This window comes from Teleopsis dalmanni, chromosome X (genome assembly GCF_002237135.1).
Source record: "Teleopsis dalmanni isolate 2A chromosome X, ASM223713v2, whole genome shotgun sequence".
NCBI lineage: Eukaryota > Metazoa > Arthropoda > Insecta > Diptera > Diopsidae > Teleopsis > Teleopsis dalmanni.
In genome coordinates this window covers 98,199,275-98,206,011 of record NC_051848.1, presented here as the reverse complement: position 1 = coordinate 98,206,011, position 6,737 = coordinate 98,199,275, and positions in this window count along the sequence as shown.

The following is a 6,737-nucleotide window of genomic DNA, read 5'->3' as shown; positions in this document are numbered from 1 at the left end:
TTTACCTTTTGCTACCAAGGTAAATTTAAAAGCTGCAGGAAATGTTGAGGGTTCTAAGTTGGTATACGAATTATCAACATCTTCACCAACAAGAACAGTAAAGTATAAAAAAAATTTAACTGAATCAATGGAAAAAGGCAAGAAAATCACGAATGAAAAAGCGTTGGCTATAATTGTTGATGCTCAGTTAACGCGGCATCAATATAACATCATCAGGCTGACTGCTCCAGATCGTTTTCCGTCATATTCATCGGTACAGTCAGCTAAAAAACTTTGTTATCCACATTCCGACTATATTAAAATAACTGAAACTTCGGCTGAAGTTAAGTTAAAAGCACTTCTTGACCATACTGTGGAGCGTCTAGTACTGTTACAAAATTCCGTTATTGTTACTTTATGCGAAAAAGAATTAGCAAGTTTTTGTTTACAAACTAAGTGGAGATTTGATGAAAGCTCTGGCCATACCTCATTTAAACAGGCCTTTCATGGACTAAATGCCAGCGATGCTGCTGTTTTTATAACATCGTTTGTTCCATTAAGGTTACTTTGTGGTGACAAAATTATTTGGCAAAACCCGAGATCATCTTCTACCAGATTTTGCAGACCCTTTAAGATCTTTTTTAAAAAAGAAAGCGCAAGCGTTTGTAGAGAAGAAAAACAAATGGTTGAAGAAGAGGTTCAAAATATTCTATATTCTAAGTCTATTGTGGTATTCGAAAACAAAACAGTTGAGGTGAGACATAGTTTAGATGGAAAAGAATGCAATGCCTTAACTGAAACAACTTCAACTCAAAAGTGTTACTTATGCGGTGCAACTAGTGCAAAGTTTAATTCAGTTGATGAAATGATTGCTAAAAATGTTGAAACTTCTAGTCTTAGTTTTGGGTTGTCGGTATTGCATGGTTGGATAAGGTTTTTTGAATGTCTACTGCATTTCTCATATAAATTACTCATAAAAAAATGGCAAACAAAGTCAGAATACGATAAAAAAATTGTCATGGAAACAAAGAGACGTATTCAAAAAGACTTCAAAGATAGAGCTGGTTTAATCGTTGATCAACCAAAACCTGGATTTGGTAACTCAAATGATGGGAATACAGCCAGAAGGCTCTTTCAAAATGCAGAGCTATCGGCTGAAATCACTAGTGTTGATTTAGATTTAATAAAAAGGATGCATATCATATTGATTGTTGTTTCTTGTGGCCATGAAATAGAAATTAAAAGGTTTCGATGTTTTGCACATGAAACTGCTAGACATTTTGTATCGAAATATGCTTGGTATAATATGCCTCCTACGCTACTTAAATACTTTATTCATGGTCCGGAAATAGTATCGCACGCTATGTTACCAATTGGCGAATTAACGGAGGAAGCGCAAGAAGCTCTTAACAAAGAATTTAAAAAATATAGAGAACATTTTACACGTAAATGTAGCAGAGAAAATACCAATTACGATATTTTGAATAGGTTTCTCATTAGTTCTGATCCCGTTATTTCAAGCCTTAGAAAACTGAATAAAAAAAAGTTTCAACATATACCACCATTAGCTTTAGATCTTTTAAAATCACCACCTGTAAAAAATACTAATTCCCAATGTTTATGATGGTCATGACGATGATGATGACGATAATGGTGATGATGCTGACAATAAGGATTATATTTTATAATGTATATATGATTACGGTAAAAGTAACCAAAATTCAATATGTTAATGAAAAATTTGTAAAAAAAAAACAATAAAAAAAATTTTTTTTTATATTCTTCCGTTCTATATATATATATAAAAGTAGTCAACAATCAGCTTTTCAACTCAGGTGAATTGATCGCCATTTTAAGGGTCTTTTGCCCCACTGTGCGACGTCCCTCAGTTGAAAACGACTGAAAACAAAAAAAAATAACATTAACAATGTCACAGTAACTAATATGAAAATACTGCATGCTTGCATTTGCATACAGCCACTGTTCATTGCTCATGTTACGTCGCTTAACAAAATATGCACCTTCGATTGTGTCGTACCCAAACACACATACAGACGAAGATACTAACCACTAACCTATAATTTCCTTTTTAATCAATTAATAAATATATTTTTATTTTAAAATTTTAAACAAAACATAAGCTAACATAATTAGTTCTTATGTAAAATTTTATATTAAACATTTAATGAGAAATATAAAAACAAAAATTCAAATAATTGTTCAAAAAAAATTAAAAATCATAATGAAAACACAAACCATGTGTATGTGTAATTATATATGCAAACATATACCTACACATGAACAAGAGAAGTACAAAAGCATATATCAGGACTTGAGAGTATATACAATTTATATGCATTTATATGCATTTCAATAAAAAAAAATACACTCTTCCAAATGCGATAATTTGTACACTAAGCGAAAACAGTAACTTTAAAACGTCTATTTTTATTAAAACGTTGGATTAATAAATAATCAACAAAGTATATACAAAAAAAACGAAATATAATAAATAATGTTTTCCACAACTTTGCATCAGCAATTTAAATGATTGTTTCATATATATATGTATATATTCATAAATATGTTAAAATAAACATTATAAAATTTAAACAAACCGAATTATTTAATAAAAAAACAGTATTTGAAACAAAACAAAAAGAAGAAACCGGTAAGGTATAAGTCACACAAAAAAAATATCTTTTTTTTTTTTCTTTTTTCTTTCACAAAACACTTACCAGTATCCTGCCGGCTGCGCCAATCTGTTGTCGTCCCTCAGTGGAAGCAAAGAAACACATGATGTTAGGGGATAATTAATCTCTATTTTCTCCTTTTTGTCAATAACTAAACGCTGCCACTGCCTTCGCTGTTGACTGCTGTAAACCGCTGTTGAGTATATGGACTCCTGTCGGTACTACGTTGGTTGTCAATTGATGTTCCAGCAACTTGCCTCCAAATGAATGTATTTGCTGTGTCCAAAATTACAATGCTCGAATTCGTCAAGTGGGTTTCGGACATTTGTTGTTAACCCAATTTAAGTAGCACAATTTGAGTGATCTAATTTCGACTATTGAAACTTGATTGACTTTGTCGTTTCTGATTTAGTAAATTGTATTCAAACTACCGTTTTTATATTTTCATTTATTCATACTTTGTACTTTTTAAACTTTGTACTCGTGTACTTTTCTTTCATACATCCACACGGTATTGTGGTTGATGCCAACATGCATCTCCAACATTTATTTCACGACTCTGCCTTACTTACTTCTTTTTACTGTGTGTAAGCTTCAGAAGTCCAATTTTTCTGCTGGACACGTTTCGCCGTATCAGCGCATTTCACGGTCACGTTGTAAGATCGTTGGCTTCAGCAATAGTTCGCTTTTACATTTTTGTAACACGATACTCGGTTTGGCCAAACCGGTTTAGCACACCCTACGCATCACAACACTGAGGAGGATTTAATTCAGTTTAACGAAGAAATCACTGCCGTTGAAGTAGTTGTAAGTTAAATTATATATGTTTCTTACTTTCAATTTCAACTTATTTATACAGCCATAGTCAAAAGTATTTACACAACGACCATTTTTGTACATATTGTATAAAAACATATTTTTATTGTTGTTGTTGGACGTAAGTTGAAAAAAAGTTTTTTGTTGTCACTTAGTTTCATCTATGCAGAACCAAATAAAAAAAGAATTGGCAAGATAACTGTTCATTTGACAAAAATATAAGCAACTGGACTGATGCTTATTAGTTGTCAAAAGTATTTACACACATTTTTTTCGCGTCAAAAGTATTTACACAAAACGTTAATTTCATTTTCTTCTTTTTAATTGATGAATTTTTTAAAAAGTTTTTTATGTTTATTTAATTAATATAATTAGTATTTGGTTACTCCACCTTTGGCATTAATAACTGCCCGTAACCAAGCTGGAATTGATCCAATTAAATTGCGAATGAATTTGGACCGAATATTCGCTATTTCAATTATGCTATCACTACATTTTGGATTTTTATCAATAGTATTTTACTGTTTTATGAAGTCTCAAGCATACTAAATGACATTAAGACCAGGGCTCTGTGCAAGCTATAAAAAAACGCGTTATTTAACTCTTTTAAAATTGGATTAAGTGTACATCCTTGATGACATGGTGCATTCTCATGTTGTAGAACCCAGTTATTGATTGGAAAAGGTCTATTTTCTGACGTTAAGATATAGTTATTTATAATACCAATATAATCGGACTGACTTAAGGTGCCATTTTTCGTTACCAAATCTCCAAATGCATAGCATGATAGACATCACCAAAACATAACCGTGCCACCTTCAAATCTATTGAGTGGCTGCACTGCTTTATTCTTTTGGAATTGTCGTAAATGCATGGAGTGGTTATCAAATTAACCCTAGAATTGAAATGCAAACTCATCTGTCCGCAACGCATTTTAACAAAACTGTATAGGTTTCTTAAAATACTTCAAAGCCAATGAGAGAATATTTGATAGGGTCGTTAGAGTAATATTGACTATTTTGTGCACCACATAGGTATTAATATTAATATTTTTTAACCTGTGATGTAGTGTAGCATCACTAATAATCTTGCCAATCAACTTTTCTGATGATGCTGCTATATTGCCAGAACTTATTGTAGAATTTTCTACGACTACTCCCAATAATCTACTGCATTCCCTTTGATTCATGGGAGGTTTCCACCCAGTTCTCTTCAAATTTTTGTATATGTTCTTATTTTTATCTAGATTTCACATTATTTTATGTAAAATTTTGCATAACTTTACTAAATTCGACGCCGAAATCCCACTCTTATATTAGGTGCCAACCTCAGATCGAATTTCAACTGATAATTCTTTGGTTTTAATCAGTTTCCTGAATAATTTCTGAAATTTTGAAATCTCCGAACTTGTGTAGTTTGTGACAAAAGCTTACAACTGTACTTACTTAAAGGAAATCCTAGAATATATGCTAATTAATGTTTTGTGTAAATACTTTTGACGCAAAAAAAATGTGTGTAAATACTTTTGACAACTAATAAGCATCAGTGCATTTGCTTATATTTTTGTCAAATGAACAGTTATCTTTCCAATTCTTTTTTTATTTGGTTCTGCATAGAAAAAACTAAATGACAACAAAAAATTTTTTTGAAACTTACGTCCAGCCACAACAATAAAAACATGTTTTCATGCAATATGTACAAAAACTTTCGTTTTTTAAATACTTTTGACTATAGCTGTACATAAGCAACATTTCTTGTGTGTAAAAGCAATCATTTGCAAAATTTGTAGGGTGAATTAATCATTTGCAATTTTTTTGTAAAGTTTTGCAGTTTACTTTTGCAAAGCGCAAAGTAAAAAGTGTTGGTGCAACAGAAAGTGCAAAGAAACCAGTTTTTGTCAAATATTTCACTTTTCTTTTCATACTTACTTTTCATTGAAAAGTACATTGGTGCAACCAAAGAGTATACAAACATAGAGTGGACAATTAAATACAAGTATACCGAGTCGGACGTGTTTTGCAGTCGCTCCTATTTAAGTGGAAAAAAGTAAAAAGTATCTAACTTACAGCGTCGAAAGCTAAAAGAAAAAACGAGTAAACGGAAGTGAAGGTTAGAACAATAAGTTGCGGTACGATTTCAAATGCATAAAGTGATTAAATAAAATAATAGTTTTCACAACTTAAAGTATCCAATTTGCTCGCATTTTTGCTTTCTTTTTTTTAAATAATATAAATAAGGCGCTCTCTTGTGGATCATATATTAGTAGCCAAATAAGAGTGATTTTTTTGTTTTTTAATAACGTAATTACAATCTGATAGAGACAGTCCTATAATTAAGTGTATAAATGAGTCAAAAATAGCTAAGCTATTAGAAATTAATTAAAAAATAATAAAATTTATCAATTAACAAGCATGCATCGTACGCCATCAATAAACGTGAAGACATCATATAATCCGTCGGCTAAAAGGATGTTAGCTGAAACCTCGCCTGAAGACGGACCGAGTTGCTCTAATTATACTGTTGAAGTAGGCGATCTGAGTGTAAACCAACTAAAAGATATAATTAAGGATGGTAACAAAGAAGTTTCAGAAAAAATTACCTACTTCTCTGAGTATGTCATAGCGCTAACATAAGGCAAGAAAACGAAAATCTAAAAAGAGAAGTTGAAAACCTCAAATCTTATAGGGCTCTAGATAGTAAAAGGATTTCTACGCTTGAAACGCAAGCAAAAAAGAAAAATTTAATTTTCAAAGGTATACTGGCGCACAAAGCAATAGGTGAACAAGTTTTTTTTTATTTTTTTTTTTTTTTTATTGCTACAACTATTTACATTATAAATAACGAGTAGCTTGAATCTGATAAATACTATACATGCATAAATACATAAAGCAAATTTCTACACAAATTACTTTACACTCTAATTCAATACCATATCAGCGACATTTCGCTGTTTTAATCGTCTCTGTTGTCCATACGAAGTTATGATGTTAACAGCTTCTATGTTGACATGTTGCTGCAACCTCAGTTTGTGTCTTGTTGCTTTCTGTTTTATTTCTTTAACGACTGTGGACAATTTTAGATCGCGATGTATATCGCTGTTCCTAATGTACCATGGCGCTTTTAAAATGTTCCGTAGAACCTTGTTCTGGAAACGTTGGATTATTTCGACGTTACTTTGGCTAGCGCTCCCCCATAGTTCAGCGCCATACGACCATATAGGTTTTAAAATTTGATTATATAGCAGAATCT